This window comes from Melitaea cinxia, chromosome 10 (assembly GCF_905220565.1).
Source record: "Melitaea cinxia chromosome 10, ilMelCinx1.1, whole genome shotgun sequence".
Taxonomy (NCBI): Eukaryota; Metazoa; Arthropoda; class Insecta; order Lepidoptera; family Nymphalidae; genus Melitaea; species Melitaea cinxia.
The window spans coordinates 7718062-7741610 of record NC_059403.1 but is presented as its reverse complement, the minus strand read 5'-3'; positions in this window follow the sequence as shown (position 1 = coordinate 7741610).

Here is a 23549-nt window from a genome sequence, read left to right as displayed (position 1 = left end):
ACGCTAACCATTTCAAACGGTTACCTTTATGAATCGGTTTGGCGAACCCTGGAATAAAACGCATGCGTAACGACTAGTGACAAGTGTACAAAGACAATTATCTATGTCTGCGTTGTATTCTCATGAGCGCCATGTGGTGTCAGCAATTACCCACGAGTTATGGTGTCATATATTTTATACATGCGACGACGTTGCTTACGATATTAAAACAAAAGAAAAAAGAAAAAAATGAATTAGATCTAATGAAGCTAAGTTTTAACACTTGAACATAATAGTTGAGAGACCACATTTATTCAGTATTCGAAGTACTAACCGTTTATGAATTAGGCTGTAAAGAAAATAATATGAAAAATTTGACACGATTAACAGGTTTTTAAAATGTATCAACACATTTTCTTTTCTAATAGTACTAACATATCTACTCATTAGACCTACTATTTATGCCAGGAGGATCTTAAGATGTCTATTTTTTTATAACCTTAATTTTATACTTTAAAAACTTTTTTTTACTTTTAAAATATAAAAACATTGTGAAATATCAACATGATATGAGTTTTGAGTAGCTATATAGGTACATATAAAAGCAAAAGCTCGCTTAGTCGTAAACATCTCCTTTCTGGGTTATGATATTCGCATGCATGATAAAATCCCAGAAACAATTTTTGAATTGTCTCAACATAAAGTTTTTATTTAAAAAAAAAGCAAAAGCTCGCTTAGTCGTAAACATCTCCTTTCTGGGTTATGATATTCGCATGCATGATAAAATCCCAGAAACAATTTTTGAATTGTCTCAACATAAAGTTTTTATTTAAAAAAAAATTAATAGATAAAGCGTCTTATCCGGTAAAGGATTACATAGTTGATACAGATGTGTTGACTTACGGCCGAACCCAATATTCAATCTATCTCTGGTTATGTCCTACTAGAGACAGAAATATCTATCTATCATTCATTTTACTGACCCAATAAACTTGTCGACGATAGGCAATCCTATCCTTCAAAGCTGTCTATCGACGAGAGGGAGGATAGCTTACCAGAGATAACAGTTCGTATGAAAATGACAGTGTAAACGTCCCAATAATAATAGAGTTCTATCTGTCAGTAGCGTTGGTTATCTTTAGTAACAACAATATCCGATCTATAGTTTTCGGGGGATAACTAAGATTTATTTATTGAAAAAGTATTTTCTTTGTTTAAAATAAAATTAATTTCGAGTGAAAAGTAATGGCAGACTCAAGTTCAAGTAGCAGTTCAAGTGATATTGCTCTTTTGCAACAATTAATTGAATAAAAATAATAAGTTTCTTGTGAAATAATACTTACTTTACTCATCTTGTGAATAAAACAAAAAATTTGGTGAATGATTGTATAATTTGCAATGATTTGTATAATTTGAATTTTGATTTGTAAAAAAAAAAAATACAAACGAAACGACGATTCAATAAAGCGTAATGGCGTCGTAGCGTCTTTTCGTGTCGTGTTAAAACGTTCCGTTACTAGATTTACCATGGATTCCATATTAAAATAATATCATTTATTATAAATTAAAAAGTCTATGTAAAAATTAATTTGTCCATATTTTTATAAAACAAGATTACTTTAATATGAATAAAATTTGTATGACAAATTTAAATACTACAAAACATCTGTGTAACATAACTGAGGCCGTCTGTGACGCTGCGTATACTGGAATGTAAGGAAGAGCTCAGGTAGCCGGTCTATCTACAGCTAACTGGAGATAGTAGTCCCCTATGCGAATTATTGGGACAACTACAAAGGATAGATAGTTAGTTATTAGCAGTCGATGATAACTACCTATCTCTATCTTTAGATTGAATATTGGGTTCGGCCGTTAGTGACGCTCTACGAAGATATTACTAATTTTGTACTAAAACACAGTTTATATATTTTTTTCAAAACAGTAACTGCGGAGTTTCTTGCCGATTCTTCTCTGCAGAATCTACATTCCGAATCGGTGGTAGCTTTTCTTTTATAAAAATAATAATCACTTTAAGGTTTTAATTTGTAAAATGACGATTCGAAAGTGCTCATGGGGCTTATTTGAATAAAGTTGATTTTGATTTTGAGTCACTTGCTTATCAACTACCTACTGAACATATAAAACTGAAATTTTACATGGAGATAGATTATAAATAAATTAAAATAACATAGGTAAAAGAATTAGTATTTACACTGATGGTAAGGACAAAAATGTCTGTTGAGATTGAGTAATAAGTTATAAATGAAAAATACTTATTACATTAAAAATTATTTACAATTAGTTACGCCGTGTAGCCCCGATCTAATGTAAAATGTGTGATGAAGTTTACCCTATGGTTTATATCCTGGTTCTTCATGAAGTAGCCAAGATTGTAGCGTATATTTCAGTAGTTTCATCGCGGCTGTACCAGATATTTTATAATATTTATACGGTGTGCATTCGTTAGATCCCATTGCCCAGTAGTGGGCACGAAGTAGCGGCTAGTAGCTCGTATCTGGTCGATGCCGGAGTGGCCGACATGACACATGGCCTCACTTTATTTTACGCACCGTCTTAAGCGCCGCAATCATTCCAACAGTTCTCTCACTACCGACTGTGTGGCGCAAGTTACGAGCGCAACGATTTCATATTTTTTAAAATTAATAAGAAAACTAAATATTGACTATCCTGCTTACAAGTTACAGAAGGCAAAGGAACTTGTAATGTAAACACTAGAAGAAAGATAACCTTAGTTTTGTTTAATAATTTTTTCACTATTACTAAAATCTCTTTCGAATTTTTACTTTCTCTAAGAATTAAAAAAAAAAACAAGACTAATATAAAGTATATAAATATTGTAGTAAAATTGCAATAAAATTGGGTGTTATATTAGATGTTTAATATTAATTATGTATCTTGTAGATATAAAGTACGTCCGTCCCTACCAGCTGTTCCGTGATATTTTATTATTTAGTAGGAATCCGAACTAGAGACGAACTTCACCTATCTGCTTAATGGATGATAATTATTTTATATTTATTTCAGTTTATTAAAAAATTACCCCTCGGTTGACTGAAAAATCCTGGCCAGGCAAGTAAATTCAAAACTGAAAAATTAATTTTTATTTAAAAACGCTCCGAAGTCTGTAGATAATTTAAACGTTGGGTTGTCAATTATTACCCTGGCATAACTACTGGGTTGGCAGGTATAAGCCTAAAAGTTTATACCTAAACAGGTAAATTAATATATATTGTTCTAGTTACTTTCACCCGCATAACATATGAATGTTACATCAAACTGAGCGCTGTTTTATTGGGAGTACGATGACATAGGTTGCCTGCTAAAAATCTGGTTTGAAAGGCAGTTGCCGAATATAATATAGCCTGGCCAGGGATTTTCCAGCCAACTTTATTACAATTTATCTTTAACATACTGAGTAAGGTAATTATTTAATTTTTATCCAATAAGCAGATGTGAAGATCACGTATAGTTCGTATCTTAGACTAGCTGCAAATGAAATTTGAATGTATTACGTAACATGTTTTGAAAATAAAAACAAAATTTAAAAACTAACTGGTTATCATTTCAAAAAACTATTTTTTGATGTTTTAAGCTCGATCTTAAAAATATGCAGCGTTTTAGAGCGGTAGAAAATATATCAAGTCAAAATCCTATTAGCAATTAGTCGGCCTTTTTTATTTTATAAATCAGTTTTTAGAACAAGTAGACATTATTAAACGTGTTCAAATATGTGAAAAATTTGGAAGAACTAAATCTCCTAATACTTTGATTTCCATGATATATCAAGCAATCAAATAAAAATCAAATTCATTTGATCAGGTTAGATGAGTTACTTAATTTTTGACAAACTGAAGCTTATCCTTTGCGCCACCCGGGTCCCGTCCGGCGGTCGGCACCGGCCCACCGGGACATCGCAGCATTACTCATCGTTCAACTGCTCCCTAAGGGAGAGCGAGACACCCATACATCTCTCTTTATCCTTTTTGTCTGCTTTACGATTTCACTTTTTTCTCTATTTAGCGATCGAATTCCAATATCTTTTGTCTTTGAGCGTGAACGAAGTGATTTTCTAGTCCTTTTCCATAATAGTAAATCGCAAAGTTCATAACTAAATTGAATCCTGATTATGAAGGATAGATAAGCAGATAGCGATCGTGAAAGTTACGCAATTTATTTATATTTTTATTTTATATTGATAGGTACGAGTTATATAATGTAACAAATGAAATATCAACGTATCTTTATTTATTTATTTTCTATATAAAAGTGGTCGATTTTTCATCAGCATGCTATGTATCTTATTAAAAGTCTGCATCTAAACTAATTTAGGTCATCAAATAAAAAATATGTAGAAACAATAATTCTATAAAACATAATGAATTGTATTTTTATATTTACCAATAAAACCGTTCAATTCTAAAATTCGTATTAGGAAGATTAATCTCAAAATGTTCTTATATCAAAAAATATATGAAATAAATATCTGTGCCAGGGACCCTCGTGAAAGGTGAGGTTAGCTCTAGTGCAGTAATTGTTGCGTTTGTGAATTATTATCTGATAAACCGTTGACATTCAAAGGTCAGCAACACTGCGATTATTTAAATTTATCGCGTGATTAATTATTTAATTGGATATAAAATATGTACCACTAATGATACATTAAGCAGGTAACCCGCAGACTGGACTTACCTACTAGTATTTTGCGATTCAGTTTCTTAATTAGTGTAGCGATGTACGAAATTGTATTCATTATATATTATGATTTAGTATCTGTTATGATATCTTATATATGCTATATGATATATATATAGTATCTATTGGAGCTATAACGAAATCACATACAGTTACAAAAAATTCGTTGCCACCTTCAAATCGAAAGCCAATGGTTAAATTTGTGAACTGAGCAAAATATCATTATATTCTTCATTTCAGCATACTTTTTTTAAATATTTTATAACATTGTACTGCTTCTTACATTGTTGGCTCCACAGGTGCTTATCTTGCTTGATTATCGGTTACCTTATTCAATTCAAATGCCGTATAATTCCCCACGCACCTATTATCTAAATTTTACTCTATCTCAGCCGACTTAAGATAGGTTGGATAGTCTTTAGTCGGTAGTGTAGAAGTCTTTACAATATTTTTAATCACTGCTTAGTTCATAAAACCTTAGGTACTTATTTAGAAGATAGAAAATTTATCACATGATTATGCATTCACATATCGAAACAGGTTCATTTGAAATTCTAATTTTTTACAATGAAGTAATAAACTGAAGCAAGTTACCACCTGCTCTGCACTAATACGTGGTACACCAATAAACAAAATAGGGCACTTTAAAATGGTATTTAGTTAACATATTCGTTTTGTACCTTAGAAACTTCTTGTTTAGAGTTTTGTAGTTGATTCAGCTCTGTAAAACCCCTAATCTCTGCTTTCTATAGAGAGTAGCGATTAGGGGAGAGATATCTATACTAATATTATAAAGAGGAAAGATTTGTTTGTTTGTTTCGAATTGGCTCCGAAACTACTGCACCGCTTTGAAAACTTCTTTTACCATTAGAAGCCGACATTATCCCTGATGAACATAGGCTACTTTTTATCGCGTTATTTAGTAACCACATTGTTTAAGCAACATATTTTAATTTTTCTATTTTTGTAATTCAGTAACTAACTGTCCGTTGTCGTCGCGTCTTGCTTGTCCTTTATAAATGCGTAATGTAAATTCACTCTTTAAAATTAGAAAAATTTTAGAGTGTAATTTTCATTTTGTTTTACAAATTTTTCGTAAAATTATTAAAGTTAAAAAAGGTATAGTTATTCCGAGTAATTTATATGTTAGACAGTGAAACAATTGAATCATCATTTCAGCCTATTGCAGTCCACTGCTGGACATAGGCCTACACAAGTTCACGCCAAAAATGGCGCGAACTCATGTGTGTTGCCTATAATCACCACGCTGGGCAGGTGGGTTGGTGACCGCAGGGCTGGCTTTGTTGCACCAAAGACGCTGCAACCCATCTTCGGCCTGTGTATTTCAAAGCCTGCAGTTGAATGGTTATCCCTCCATCATTTATAAGTTCCAAGGTGGTAGTGTGTTACCGGTACAAGGTGGGTTGTTAACTGTGTTATCCCTTAGTCGCCTCTTATTCTTTAATGCCACACAGCTCAAACAATTAGTATAGTTAATATGTAGGTATATATAATAACATTATGAAGTTAAAGAGTTCGTTTCACGCAACGTCACAGATCGTTCATAATTTCATCTAACACGATAATATGGTAATATGTATTTGGAGGTAACGTTTTATCATTGTAGTAATGTTTAACGAACTCGGATATTTCTAATTGAACCAAATATTAATGTATGAAAATATTAAACAACACATAGTACATGAACATTTGCAGGACATCTGCAACGTTAACGTTGTTCCGTCGTATCACCTGACGTAACTTGTATATTATAATGACTCCATAATAAATGCGTGGCGTTTTCACACTGTCGCTACAGCTGAACTCAATTTAGTATGCTTTTTAAAACGACAGTTTCATATACATTTTTATAGAAATAAATTTTCATAGAAAGAATGTGAACAATATCAGGCATAGCAGATATTTTGATAAATAGATACTAATTTTCTGAAAAATATAAAGAGAATAATACGGATTTATGTTTTAAATTTTATTTAGACAACATACAAATCTTACTACAAAGTTATTTTTACAGATTAATATCATTATCGTAAGTTGTAGGACTTCTATTTATTCAATCGCAATGTTTTAAGGACTACCTTTTTCAGTAAACACGTTATTTGTAGCGTCTAAAATAACGAAAAAACTCTTAATGTCCAAAATTAGTACATTTACAGATCAATAAGAATGTTAATATATAGTGCCAATTTTAAACTAGATAATTATAATACCAATTAAAACAATCGACGAAAAAAACGTATTTAATATATTGTTTGCGCTTAAACCACAATACCTAGCTACTTCTTACTTGCAGGATAAAAACCTCAGACGATTACGCGAAGCCGGTATTGTGAATTATCTCACAACCATCTATGGACACAAATTATTTTGCTCCTTCCCTCCAATCATTATCAGACCGCATTGGAACACAAATATTACCATTATAACCATAACATTACTGAATTCTCAAAATTTATTTTGGAACAACGTTATACTTCTAACGAAACGATTTTTATCGTCTATATATGATAGCTTTAAGGCTATTATTCGTAAGAGGTGTGCATCCATGCTCCGGAGGCTACGAACCAGCTCGAACGGCATTCTGAGTGCACTGGCGGACCGCTGGGACTCAGCAATACTGCGCCACTGGATACGGCTACATTCTGACTGACGAGGGTCGTGTCCAGATAGCTATTACTTTTACTTTTACTTTTGCTTGTTATTGATTTGTATTGATTTATTTGTTGTTTGATATCTTTATTTACTTTTATTCATATTTATATTGATTTACTAACATTAGATATAAGTTGTTTTTGTAATACTAACATTAAGATATGGACTACTTATGTCTGAAACAAAATAAATAAATAAATAAATAAAATAAATTTCAAATGAAGATATATGTCGTTCTTTTCAAATATCTGTGCAGAATAACTTTGTGAACGGATTCAAGGAAAAAAATATGTACATACAATTCAGAAAAATACTGAACAATTTTCCATATTATTATAAATTTTTACGGATCACCTTAAGTACGCCATTATGTTTGGCGCTACTTACGTAGCTCGTCTAAAGCCTGCCTTAGTTTTTAAGTTCCAAGTTAAATTGGACAACGCAGTTCTTTTTATAAAAAGAAACACGTTTTTTAATAACAGGTGTTCAAGACAATCGTTTTAACGCAATATCACATTTTATTTTATTTAATAACACGAGCGGTTTAATGTAGGGACTAGTTTTTGCCAATGGTTACGCTCGCGTGGAATTAATGCTAGTTATTATATTATTATACGAATACATGTTTTCCTTATACGTAGCACAGGGAGGGGTCGTTCTGGTGGATAAAATACTTTAGTATTAAATGTTACATCATTTTCAATGTTTTTATTTTTATTTTATTGAATAATTCAGCTTGTAACGTTCCACTGCTAGGTATAGGCCTCTTTATCCGTGTTGAATAAGGGTCGGAGCTTAGTCTACCACGCTGCTCCACTGCGGGTTGGCGGATATATTCCTCACTATGAGTAACGATCGCTACCAAGTGTTTATGATGACAACCGAGACCGACAGCTTAACGTGTTCTCTGAGGCACTGTGCTGGAGACCCACAAGGACAGATTCATACAGATATAGATGCAGACCAGAAATAGATATTTGTACGAATACAAATATCCACTAACCCGCCACCGCTGGTGTTTATGCGTCCACTCGGGACACGCACCACTATACCAGAGTAGTCAATCAGAGCGTCAATTTTTACAGTAGATGTAGAAAAGTAACTTTAGTAGAACGTAGTTTCGTACTTTTTAAAATTAAGGTATTTATAATTCTTTTTAATAGGATTTCTCGTCACATTTGATGAAGACTAACTCACACTACATGGTTTAAGGTCGGTACATTGTTATGACTGACAAGTCGTGCGGATGGCAGAAAGACTGGTTATTGTGCCAAATATCGAGGATTTCATTCATCTATTTTTGATCACAAGGAGAAAAACACGACAGTACTGATGTTGTTATTTATAGATTTAGATGTTAGTGTCGGCCCGTGGCGTTTTAGGCCCTGCGACAGGATTACCCTAGTGACGTCTATTCAAAAACGGTATTCTTAAGTAGCAAACCAAGGGTATTTTACAAAATAAAATGATCAGACATTTATTTTAAAATATATTATTGCGAAATTCCCGCAATATAACGAAATTAACATAAAACACACGAGTCACACGAAGTCACACGAATTAATAATCATTGAACACGAATTAATTTTAATTAGGTCGAATAATGATAACAGCCTTAGTAACATTTTTGGATAATTTTTAAAAATTAGTTAAGTTAGTGGCACTATAATAGAACAAGCGTGTCTTTTATCGGTTATAGTTAATATATAAATACAATCAACTAAATACTGATATTCTAATCTTAATATACATATAAAAATTATGTGGTGTCATGGGACACCAGGTAGGAACGAAGTTCCTTCGGATAGTATAGAAGCAACAAACACAATTTAAAAAAAAAATGTTGAATTTTATATTTTCTAGTTCTTGATTTTTTTTTTTTATTTTGTTGATTGGTTTTTAATTAAGTACATAAAAGTATTTAGTATTTTGGAAAATAACAAATAAGTAGGTACCGTAAAATAAAATCAATCAAACAAAATAATAATAATAATAATTTAAACTATTAAGTAAAATAAAAAAAAAACATGTGTCTTTATTTATTTTTGTCGACAGTATAAAATTACATTAATAATTTAAAAAAAAAGAAAGGCTGCAAGAAAAAAAAGGTAGTACGAAGTTCGCCTTGTCGGCTAGGATACTTCTGGAGTGAAGACCGCGTCTTGGCAAGCACAGTATGGGGGCGTCCTCCGGCCCGCTGAGCCGAGGATCTACGTAAAATTGCCGGTGTAGGCTGGATGAGGATTGCAGCACGTAAAATTGTCGGTGTAGGCTGGATGAGGATTGCAGCAAACCGGGATGTCTGGCGCAAACTGCAACTATGTTCAGCAGTGGACTGCGATAGGCTAAAGTGACTAACTGAGTGACTAATAAATATACTTTTAAAGTCACAATTTGCTATCCACATTTTAAACTTAACGTAACCTAGGTGAGAATCCTGTGTCATGTAAAGAAACTTAGAAAATATTATTTTATTAATTAATCATCTGGTTCTATTTTTAATCCGCAGTGACCATGAGCATAGTCGTTTCCATGGTGTATGGTGTTAAATCGTTGTTAATGTTAATAATATGTAAAATTCGAAGGTAACAGTTAGTCACGAATTTGACCCCCGCCGAGCACCTGCTTGCCGTCCGATTGATACTATCTCGACGTTTAATAAATAAAGCTGGTGCATTTAATATTTATACGCTATGTGTGTTTAATGATATCACACGCTTTTGTTTGATTCATCTCATGGGATACATGTTGTGACGTATAAGTCGCAACGTGACATTACGTGACAGCCTACATTACGAGTAAGTTTTGTAATGTTAAGAAAAATTACAATTAATAGGCATTATATCGGCATAGCAGGTATCCAAGTTTATCGATAAGGTACATACGAACAGACAAATCGTTCGTAAATAAAGTATTAGTTCTATAACACATTATTATAGCTTGGCAATGGTCACAGCAGCTAGGTAAGTGTGGAGTTAGCGATTACCAATTCGATCTTCACTCGTAACAAGTGTTTATACGGACAATAAAGTTATTTATAGTGATCTGGGTTTTACAGTTTGTGGAATATCAAATATGATAACGCATTAGGGCAACGGTCACATCCCTCTCTAGCTTAGTACTGTTGCGCTGGCGATCGAGGGTTAGATCCCAGCACATAGCGTACATTTGTATTCACCATACAGAGTACATTGCGTACATTTGTATTGACCATTGGCGTAAGGTATGGGCATTTGTGCTTGTGAATTGTGAGTATCCGGACGCTCAATAAATAATTCTAGTGTATTTAATACTTTTATGTGTAAAATATTGGCATAAATTGACTTTTATAACTATATGTATTAAATAATTATCATTGATATATATCTACTATATCGTTATATACCTACGTACCTACATATAACTTTACTAAGTGTACAAGTAGAAGACAACACGATAAAACGTAAATCTTGTAAAACGATGTATGACAAATAGCATGCAGAGATAAGTATTTTGTTAAGTACTGTTAAGTAGTAAATATAAGATAACATATAAGACACAGGAAAAAAAATAATTTCTTAAATATCTTATTAAATATTACATAGTGAACTAAAACTGTTACACAATTAATCTAAATAAAACAACGTGTCAAAATACATAGTTTGGTCATAAATACTGTTGCAATTCAAAATAAACAAAATATTACATTTGAATTTTGAAACTATCATTTTTATATGTTTGTTCATTGTGTTTTCTCGTTTTCGAGCCGATACCTAGTAAAATATTTTTTGATATTAAAATGGAGCAGTCGGCAACAAACAACTGGTGGTCACCCATTACATCCTGATATGTATAATTTAGAGCAAAGTCTGTACTCTGATCTATATACTGACAATCTATGAACCAATATGTGATCACTGTTGAAGCGTTACTTCTAAAGGAATCGAATCTCATTTTCTGGCCATCTTATGTAATGAAGCGCTGTTTTAACACGTGGTTCAATAAGTCCCGAGACTAAGTACTAAAAAAGGTCTTTTTTATAAAATTAATTTTTATTCATCAACATAGTCTCCTCCAAGAGCGATACAGTCCCTCCAACGCTTTTCTAACTTTTCTATCCCATGTGTGTAGAACGATTTGTCTTTGGCTTCAAAATAAGCCTCCGTTGCTGCGATAACTTCACTATTTGAGTCAAATTTCTTACCCTGAAGCATTTTTTTGAGGTCTGCAAACAGCCAGTAATCGCTGGGGGCCAAGTCTGGCGAATAAGGGGGATGAGGAAGCAATTCGAAGCCCAATTCGTTAATTTTGGCCATCGTTCTCACGGACTTGTGACAAGGCGCGTTGTCCTGGTGAAACACCACTTTCTTTTTGTTCATGTGAGGCCGTTTATCCGCAAATTCGTACTTCAATCGCTTCAATAAGCACATGTAATAGTCACTATTTATATTTTGCCCCTTTTCAAGGTAGTCGATGAAAAGTATTCCATGCGCATCCCAAAATATAGACGCCATAACCTTACCGGCCGATTTCTGAGTCTTTGGACGCTTCGGGCGGCTTTCACCAGCCGCTCTCCACTCCGCTGCCTGCCGATTGGATTCCGGAGTGAAATGGTATATCCAGGTTTCATCCATTGTTACATACCGACGTAAAAAATCCTTTTTATTATGAAAAATCCTTTTTTCCTTAAAAATCCTTTTATTATATTCATCAGCGCCAAACATCGCTCTGAATCATTGATACGTTGTTCCTTTTGATTAGTTGTAAGCAAACGCGGCACCCACTTAGAAAAAAGCTTTTTCATGGCCATATTTTTATGTAAAATAGTGAAAACACTACCAGCTGAAATCTTCACTATCTCGGCTATCTCTCGCGCTTTTACATTCCGATCTTCCAATACGATTTTGAGGACTTGGTTAATATTTTGTTGAGTCACTGCTTAATTTGGACGACCTGAGTGTTCCCCATCATTGGTGTCCATGCGACCGCGTTTGAAGTCGGCATACCACCGACAAATGGTTGCTTTAGAGGGCTGATCCTGCATAACATTTTATAAGCCATTGCTGTGCTTCAACGGTATTTTTTCCCATTAAAAAACAATGTTTTATCAACACGCGAAACTCGTTTTTTTCCATTGTATCGAAATTACAACCGTAGCGTCACTTAAATGTTTCAAAATCAATAATTTTATTGTTCCATTTTTAAAAATTTGACACATATTCTTGTATTGATAGCCAGTACTTTTTAAAAATCAAAAGAGTTTTTAATATATGCGCCATTTCCAGGTTAGTCTCGGGACTTATTGAACGATCTAGTATTTACAATTACAAACTTATTTGGTCTGTCTAAATTATTCTGGTTAAGTACTAAATTACCGTTTAGTGTATCTGAAAAAAATCAAACAATATTACATCCCTTGCATTATATATAATTATGTAAAGTAAAAACTTTATGAGAAAAGAAAAAAACTTTACATGTATTTTTTATTTATGTAATTAATCTCAATTGTTAAGTCTTCTTAAAAGTGTGTTAAAGTTCGAAGCTAAATTTATATACCTACCAAAAAACCCGCATGGAATGTTGGTGTGAATCCAGTAAATACATGTAAATGAATTCGAAAAACCTTAGGTTAATATTTTTGCAATTATATAAAAACACACCACATTTTTCACAATATCACAACATCATTCTAAGAATCAATAATTGAATATTTAAACCTATTGATAATGATATAAACGTATTTATTAAGATTTATTTTTATACTCATTTATAAATATAAGCATATACCAAAATAAAATGTACGTCTATATTTGTGTTTAATCATATATTTACTATAAACGCTTTTATTTAAATTTGTACACCTACGCCGACACCATTACCATTTCCTCTGTCCCATTGTTGCCTGGATGAGATCGCTTTTCAGCGATATAATCTTCGTAACTTACGTTACATTGCTATGTATTTATTCTATATTTTTGTGTTGGTGTAGTGTTTTATTATAAACAACGCAAGGGCAATAAGTAACCATTAGCATAATTACAGACCAACGGCGGGCGGTAGAATCAAACGTCAGCCGATAAAACACTGCAATTTAATATTGACGTGCGTCACAAATGTAGGGACTGTAGGTGTCTAGGTACAACTGTTTTGAACGCCAGAGAGGTAAATAACGGTCTTATATTAGATTAAATATTATTATCATATACATATTTACACGAACCTATAAATCGCGACTTCGTTATTAAAAGGGCGACTAAATACAATTTTATAGCGTACAGTAATTTTTTCAAAGTATTTTTTTTAATTTGGCGTTTTTATAAAAATAGATTTTATTATCAAAAAAAAAAAAAAAAAAAAAAAAACACTGAAATCGTCATATTACACGATAGTTATTTACAACTTCATTAATTGTCGTTTATGTAAAGCTACTACAGATTTGGAATGTATATTCCCCTGACAAGATTCAGCATAAACTGAACAGTTACTTTTGCAAAAATCGTCAATACCATTATTCAACCATTATAAATTCAGTCATACTCGCATTTCCAGCGTGAAAGCTAGCTCCAATTATCCCTACACATCGTTGTCATTTATATAATATTTTACTAAATAATAGGTTTAATTTAGCTATAAAACACTTTTTGTACATAAGCTTTAAAAGTTTTTATTTTTAATATATAGGTAAAGAATTACGAAAAATTTTGTTTATACGAAGTTAGAAACATTGATTCACATTTTTATCATTCCATCTAGTGTTTACCTATACCACGTTTAATACCTTTGTCTAGGTAATTAAAATTATTGTGATTATATAATATATTATTGTAAATATAACGTGAAGAAGTTGTAAGTAGTCTATCTACATCTACCTTATTAAGAACATCCCCAAGAGAGATTCGATCTTTAAGATCGTAAGCGCTATATTTAGTTTAATACCCCAAGGGTATTTATTTTACTGGTTTAGCGATTCGGGCGTGTTCCAGAAACTAAGCTGAGCAAATGCTAAAAAGTATATAAACCTGCAAAAGATCCAATAATTAAAAGAAGAAAAAAAAAAAAAAACAAACTAGTAATACAATAAGTAATAAATACAACGTTAGAGTATACTTTGTTATTTTAGTAGTTACGTCCCAAGTTTAGTTTAGGAATTATCAAAATCGCTAATAATTGTATTGTTAGTGATTTATGTTATTTGAAAGGTAAAAATTTGTATCAAGTAATATATTAAGGACTTCATTGAACCTTATACTGCATGTTTGCAAATATTAAAACATTGTGAGATTATAGCAAATACGAAAACTTTACTATATTATAAAAATATTTTATTTCAAAGTAAATGACAATTAAAGCTTATCAATATATGACATATAAGTATAATTGAGGTAGTTGTGTTTTATGTTGAACGTAATCCGAAGATAAGGTACATTGTGCTTATGTCAGAAACTATAACTCTTAACATTTGAATCAATTTTACGTAACCTACTGAGACTAATTTGCTAACCTAGCATACAAAGCCAACTTTTATTTATATTTATATAAAAAAAACTAAATATCCAAAGTTAAGAACATCGTTTCGAACCTGATAAACTAATTAAACATTCCGAGCGTGAGTGATTTGCATTTTTTTTTTAATTTATTTATTCAAGGCTCAAAAACGCAAAAAATACAGCAAGATTATCTAAAGTACATATATTTTGTTAAATTATTATTATACCGTTATTACCAAATGTGCATGACATTTACAAATACTGACGCTCGGAAAATTAATTAAATACTAATATATATAAATATATGTTTTTCTAATTAGTTCGATAAATTAATACCCAAAAACATAAAAAGCACCATATTTCCTCGACACTCTAAACGACACTGACGTACGAAGGTCGCAGGTGTAGCCTCAGAGTTCAACGCGCATGCTCAGAGCGCGCTGCGAAACATCGATACCATATGCTGCTTGTACCTCCATATCAAGCCATTTACATCTTTATGACGTCACAATAGAGACTGTAATAAAAATATAATGTTTCTCAAGAAGGAAATTAAATTTGTCGTATCTTCGTTGATGCGGTATGCAAAATTCAGATATCGGACGGTTGTGTGATTCAAGTTGGAAGTGTAGGCTTAGCATCGCCTTGTATTACGAATATAATTGCAATTAGAGCCTCTATTCGTATGCTTTTAACAGGGAGGTTGTTACTTGTCACTATTTTTAACGCACCCACAGCGCAAAATTTGCACTAAATGTTCTACTGAAACTATTATATAAAATGGTGATTTAGTTTTGTCATTTATGGTTCACTTATAACATTTTATAACAATATCAAACTAGATTTATAGCATAGTATCTCTTAGTCTGAAACACGTGACGCACAGTAAATCAATCTGTATGATAATGCGATGTGTCTACTTAGGAAGATTTCTCCCTATCTACGACTTACCCCATATTCAAAAGATGAGCACCTACTACATTCTGAACATTCATTTTAAAAATTGTTGCTATCGTAAAACTATACAGAGAAGAACTATAATAAGAATGAAAAATTTCTACGCTCACATATATATATATATATATATATATATATATATATATATATATATATATATTTCAAAATATAATTGCAGTTTTAACTTGTGTTGTTTAACTTGGATGTAGTGTGGCTGCGATTGCGTTTATGATTATACATATTAATTTTCATCCCCTCGCTCAATAGAAACGTTATTGAATTATGGGATAAAATGTATTCAGTGTCCTAGCTTATAATATGGACTCATATCACGCCATGATTTATTCCATTAAATTCTGTAGTTTCAGTGATGCATAGTTAAGGCACAAACAGACGAAATGCAAAATGTACCTTTTTGATTTCAATACTGAACACAGAAAAATAAATTCAACATAATTATCTTCTATGCACAGAATTGGTCATGTTATAGGCATTACTCAGTAGTACAAACAGTATGGCACATGATGCATATATGCATCATGTTCGTTTTGATAACACTGAAATATTTTGTTACAGATTTTCCAGTATATTTCAGTAGAATAAATACTTTGTTCTGGCCTGTTGGCAAATTCAGCAATTACCCTGCTTTACGCTCAAAGACAGGAGGGGTTCGATACCTACCCCGGCTCTGAGTGTAATATTAATATATCTATTATATACATACTTAAAAAGACTTACGAACTTAATCAATCGACTGTTCCGAAAACTGGGAATAGTGGACAGTGTAAAACTTATTAATTTATTATTTTATATCTAAAAAGTGACACTAGGTCATACAGTCACATGCAGACTGTTCATACTCGTATATATATAAAAATACAAAAACGACTGAAAAAGATACAGTAAGCGGTAATAATTGAATTAAGCCGGTTAAATATATCGCCAATTATAATAGGATCGGTTTGATATAATCGAATTACCAAATTACGTTTCATTTAATACGATTCATTCTCTTTCCGCAGACGGGAGCGCTGAACTTTCTCAAAGTGGCCGTGACCAACTTGTAGGTTAATTGTTGCACGATCAACAGTTGACGGTTCAACGATATTTCTTATTATATATTTACTTCAATATACTAACGACTTATTTATTTAGTTAACTACTTATTTACTACTACTAACTACTTTATTAAAAGTACATGAAAAAAATAACAACAAATACCAGAATGCAAGGCAAGTTTTTCATTGATAGTAATTTCTTAGAACTTAAGGCAAACCTTGTCTACAAAAGAAACATCGGAAGATGACATTAATACGTTCACGGTGCAAATAATTCTAAAATGTAAACCATTACTGCAAAACAAACTTTTACTAGGTATATGATGAAACAACTTTTTCGGATTTTGTCGCGGTTTATGAAGTTTTTTAGATGGCCGACGTTCCGGATACTTTCCAGCAACCATGGTCACGGGAGAAATGTCCTCCGCGATAATGTCCAAAAAAGTGGTTTCATCGTAATGAATGAAATTCGCGTAAACATTAGAAAACACCATTTACTAGGTTTATGTTTAAAAACATGAAAAGTGTTACCTAATTGATGTTATATACCTATCTATATTATTTATATTATAGGGAGCGTTCTCGACATATCAATGATAAAAAGAATATTTCTTTATGAGTTCTAACTAGCGTAGGCATTTTTCTTTCAAAGGTTTTTCAATATACGTATAAAAAATTAGTTTTACATTCTAAAATTAAGATTATATTGTAGTTATAGAATGTACTATAATTATACCTTTAAATTTGTTTTAACCGAAAATCTATCAACCAACAAGTATAAGCTTTGCATTAAAATTTTGTGCTACATCAAAAATATGATTATTAAACATATCACACTCAACGATTTACAGCAATAAAAGATCCTATCCAGAACCAGGAAAACACACAAAGTATAAACACAATCGCCCAAAACGACTTATGAAAACGTTTATTAGCGGGTATCGAACGTATGACAGACGGATTCTGTGACCACTACGCCAGCACAGTCATCAATTATCGTTTAATGAGATTTGTTTGACTGTGCCTAAAGGTATTTCAATTCAATTTATCAATTATCTACGAAAGTATCAATTACAGACACCATAACAGTAAAATGATATGTCTATTAAAATAGTCCTAGTATAGTAGTAGAGTATACATTTCAAACTAGCAAAGTAAAGTTTATACAAAGTAAAAAAGTAACAAATAAGAAAGAAAAGTAAAGCCGTAGTGAAACTCGAAACTCTCAACTTTGTTGCGGAGTGGCACTTTGTACGCTAACCGCTGAAATAGGAGGCAAGTCGTCGGCGAGGACGTTTATAGCGATGTTTTTCGCAATCAGCCAAGTGACCAGACAGGGGATTGAGATTTTAATTCTTCCACGATATAACAGAATGTGATATTAATGTTATTCGATATTTTGAGATATGATTGTGTTCTCTTGACATTTCTCTTGACGCTTTTTTTACAGCGGTGAAATTGATATAGTTGTTTGTAATTTGTGTATATTTTGCTCACCTGTAAAGGTAATGTTTAATTAGGTATTTGGTGTCAGTTTAGATTAACCTCAATGACGATAGAGATTCAAAATATGATGAAGAATATGTTAAAGTCCTCAAAATTTTCTTCGCGACCTATTTCAAAAATACTTACTAATTTTTATAAAATTTACAGGACTTGTTAATTATGAAAGATGCAACTACATACGTGTATTTGTCAGTACTAATAGGTATAGGTAATTTAGTACATGTATGAGTAAGAGTTAAGTTAAATATACACATTTAAATATTTTAACATAAATAATTTTAATTTTTAATACATAATAAATACATTCATATTCGAGTGGAAATTATATTCCATCTTAAACACAGCTGTATTTCTTATCTAACAGAATAATAGATAGTAAGATTTATATAAACTAAAATGTGTCTCTAAACAAAATTGCACTATATTAATTTTTATTACTAATATTATTTTTGCAATTTGTGTTCCAACAATGTTTTCGAACTTACTATCAGTCAGTTCAGCCTATTGCAGTCCACTGCTGGACATAGACCTCCCCAAGTTCGCGCCAGACATCCCGGTTTTCCGCAATTATCATCCAGCCTACACCGGCAATCTTACGTAGATCGGCGTAGAACTTAATAAATCTAATTAAAACCATCATAATTAAAACAATCTAATTAGTGCACGATAAAATTATTCGTAGCAACCTAATGTTGATAGTTAGATACAATACAAAGGGCCCTATACGTCTTTCCACAATTAGAATGAACAGCAAACAATTGCTGGGAAACGTTTTTGTGATTTCCTCTAAATAATAATAATCTCCTGTCTTTACTGAGCGGTAGCAATCTAAGGGCCAATTTATCTCGTTAATCATCCTTTTTGTAAGAGTTCCATTTGTTTTGGTTGAGTTTATGTGTTATATAAATCGCATTTACGTTGTGTAACAGAAAAAACGAACGGTTCCGAGGCAGTGGTGACGAATTGCACTGGTCGCTGTTTTGATTCCCGATCGGAACTAGTGCCTATATGAAGTTATATGCATAAATAAATAAATAAATAAATAAATAGTTCTGTTTGGACTGGGTGCTTGTAGTTATTAATTTCTGTATAGTGCCTTGGAGGTGGCGTAAAGACGTCGCGGTTGTTATCATAAACACCCAATATGGATCGTCCGTTGGAATATTTAATATTTTTTTTTTTTTTTTTTTTTTTTTATTCCATTTCAGAATACTCAAGTGAATAAATATCGATATATATTCAAGTAGAAAAATGAAGAATAATAGCACAAAACAATACGTAGTGCATTGATTTTGTATTGAAAACAGTGTTTCGTTTTACAAATATTTGAAAGAACTGAAAAATGAATTATTTCGGACAGTTATTTGATTAGAGACAAAAACAAATGAATAAAAAACAACTCCTCAATCGAGCGTTCGCGTCCCGCAACTCTTCATTGTGAGTTTGGATAAAGAAATATAATAGAACAAAAAGTGGCGATGCGATTAAAGGTCGGACAAAAAATGCTGTTAGTCATTCATTGTACACATTGTATAGTTTGTGAAACCGTTAGGTCAGTGTTTCGGGTGCTAGATCGCGCTCCCGTTGAAGATACCTACTTTTTACAAGGATATATCAATTTATATACCTACGTACGTTTAAATTCCAACATATTATACTTTTGCCACATTAGTTATTACAAATTCTTCAAAGCTATTGTTATATATACAACAATAGCTTTGAAGAATTTGTCTTTGTCCTACAGGAACACAAATATATAAAAAATTATAAAATTTAATGTAATTATAATTTACTTACCTGACCACAAATTAAGCTATGTAACCTCATACTACATGATATAAAATAGGAACAAGAACGCGCGAGTAAAACCGAATGAGAATATATTTAATACGAAATAACAAGTATAAAAAACGAGTGTTCTTTAGACCACACGACTGAAGTAAAACTTACGAAACGTAACTCTCTCTCTCTTTCTATCTTCACTAATATCTCCCTCTCAACTTCCGTTCGCTTGCCCCGATCACACTTTTCGTAACGCTCACGTGACGCATTCTCCAGATTACTCCTCATGTCAAATCGGCGTAAAGAAGTTTTACTTCAGTAAATAACCTTTTATCATAATGAACGCCTGATAAGTGATCGTTACTCGAAGGGAATATATCCGCCAATCCGCAGTGGAGCAGCGTGGCGGGTTAAGCTCCAATACGTGGAGAAAGAGATCTATTCTCAACAGTGGGATGTTACTACAGGCTGAATCGTGAATAAATAAACTTTGGAGACAACTTGTTCTAAATGGCAAATTTTCGACATTAGAAATTCGGAAATTTTGTTGTTTAGGATTGAAGTTTTTTTTTCCTCATATGGTTTGTACGATCAATGAAAAATTTGCACTTGTGATTTCAATATTTTTTTTATTATATTAGTAGTATATGTTGTGAATACTGTTGATTATATCAGATATTTTATGCGGTTAATGATTTTTTTACATCAAAGTGAAATTACAAACACAAAAATCATAAAAACGCCTTAACTTTGAAATGTAGGAAGGTCTCTAGGTCTTTGAATTTATAGGTACTATTCTGTAAGTGATAGGGAAAAATCCAGGAGTGCGGTCCATAATCAAACGCAATAATTTTCTGGTGTTTTTTTTTTAATTTGAAGGCGAAATTAGTCATAAAATTTACACAATTAAAAGTACATCACCCTGAAATGTTGTATTAAGCAGCTTAAAAATATATTCCAATTTTTTTTTCATCAAAGGAAAATAATTATTAACAAGTAATAAGGTGAGATAGGATACGTCTCGAAAGGTCTCAATAACTGAAGTACCTGTAACTTTCGGTCGGACTTTATGCCACTAGTCAGAAAGTTATGCGTCGACAACGCCATGCCATACAAGTTCCTTACCTTGAAAGAAATCTTATGACTTAAGTATAGGCTTTCTGTTTTTTTAACCGACTTCCAAAAAAGAAAGAGGTTCTCAATTAAATTGTATTTTTTTATGTATGTTACCTAAGAACTTTTGAGTGGGTGGACCGATTTCGATGACTTGTTTTAATCGAAAGGTGCATCTCATGTGGTCCCATTTAAGTTTGGTTGAGATCTAACAAGTACTTTTCGAGTTTATATCTAATAATGCACATTTATGTGACCATTTTTTCGTCGACCATCGTACCGTTCAACTTTTCACTGGATTCTTGTTTTGATCGAAAGTCGCCGAGGTTCAAATCGTCTAATCGAAAATCTCACCTCAACTTCAAATAACATAATAATTACAGATATTAAAAAAAAACTTTTTTGAGGGTTCATTTTGCCCGCTAAAATAAATAGCATGGCTATTAAAATCGTAAAATTTTTGCTTTGAATTTTATGTAATTTAAATAACAGTTTATTATTTCCCGTGAATCTCTATTACATTCAGCGTCAATGTCACGTATGGGGAGGGCAGGCAAATCTCACCTAATCGAGGAGGAGTCTAAACCGATCGAAAAGTAGCTCACGTAATTAATGGATTACGTTGTATTTGTTGTAGATGTAATTGAATCATTTTTTTTTTTCGTTAGCGAGCAAACACAATTATATTTCTAAACTTCAGCAGAAAAGAAAGTTCTAGCGTCAACTTTCTTTTCTGCTGAAGTTTCCTGTTTGATAATGTATTTATAGAATTTTTTACATAAATATTTTATTTCACATCTTCTGCATGCTTCTTAATATTTTCTTCAAGTACTTAGAACTATGAAAATAAATATATAACGATTATATTATTTAGCATTATCGGATCACGTTTTCTGGACATACTACAATTTCAAGGTTTTTAGCTTGAAATATAGTATATATAGTATAGTAAACAAACAAGTATAGGTAAACAAACAGCTTCAAACATTTTCCAGTTTTTACACTAATCCTGATTAATTTTTATTTTTATTTTTTATGTCTATGTATGTGATATTCTAATAAATCAAATTTTCACGGTTAACAGTGACCCTGGTTTCTACTGTAGTATTTTATAACAACGCTTTGAGTCTCGGTATATTATTCATGTGTATACATTTTCCAATATTAAAAACATGTTTTTTTTCAGTCAGCTGTTACCTAAAACCGACAGTGTGTTGCCTAAGTAAACCGACGACCATGTACGTTTTTACGACATTATAAGTTTTAATAATAGTTACATATTTTAAAAGTAATAACTATAGAATTACATTTACATAAACAACTTAACCCCAATAAATAATAACCCAAAAATAATTATAAAAATTATCACACACGTTAATATGTAATTTAAGGAACATAACATTATTGTCTTCCATTGTTAGAGCTTGGTGATTATCTGTGCGTGCGCAGGTGACGTCACGGCGGTCTTTGGCGAAACGCCTGCGACCGCAGTTATCGCCGCCGCATATTTACGACTAGCATAGAATAAATAGCGTTACGCGGAATTGAATGCCTACTCATCACAACCCGCATGGGCTTTTTAGAATTGTCTCATGAATCTATTTACTTCGTACGTATAGAAAATATAATTTTATTAGGTTACGTAACGCGAATGGTTTGTGCTTTACATTGAATCCAACTTTATTCATTTAGTATAAAGTTTGTAACAATGTAAATTACAAAGCACCTAAATTGGTTAAGCTACATGTGTAAATTTTTATCGCATATAACATTATTTGTTTCGAAATAACCTGTGCTGAGGCATTACAACTCGGACGGACTCTTTCGGACGTGTGTTGCTTTAGCGTAGCCAACTGTTATTAGCCGAATGGTTCAATAAAACTCTCAATATTAGGTACGTACTTTGATGATACTGCGCTGTATGGTTGAATATTAAAATTTAATAATATTGTTACCTTTATTACCGATTATTTATTATAGATTAATTACCGGATTAATGGTTATCTGACATCAAATCTTACTATACTCGAGTAGGCTTCAAACGCACTTTTAAATCGCCATTATTCAAATAAAAATTATGTTTTAATAAATTAATTATTGTTAAGCTACCAGCGATTTGGAATATGGATTCTGCAGAAAAGAATCGGCAAGACATATTATTATATAAGTGTATAAAATGAAAGAAGAATATAATTTAAATATAATTGAGTGGATAATAGTTACTAGTAGTGTTGATGTAAATAATGGATTTTTGAGATAAATTATATGTAAATGTCAAAGGTTTAAAAAAAAGCATGTCAAT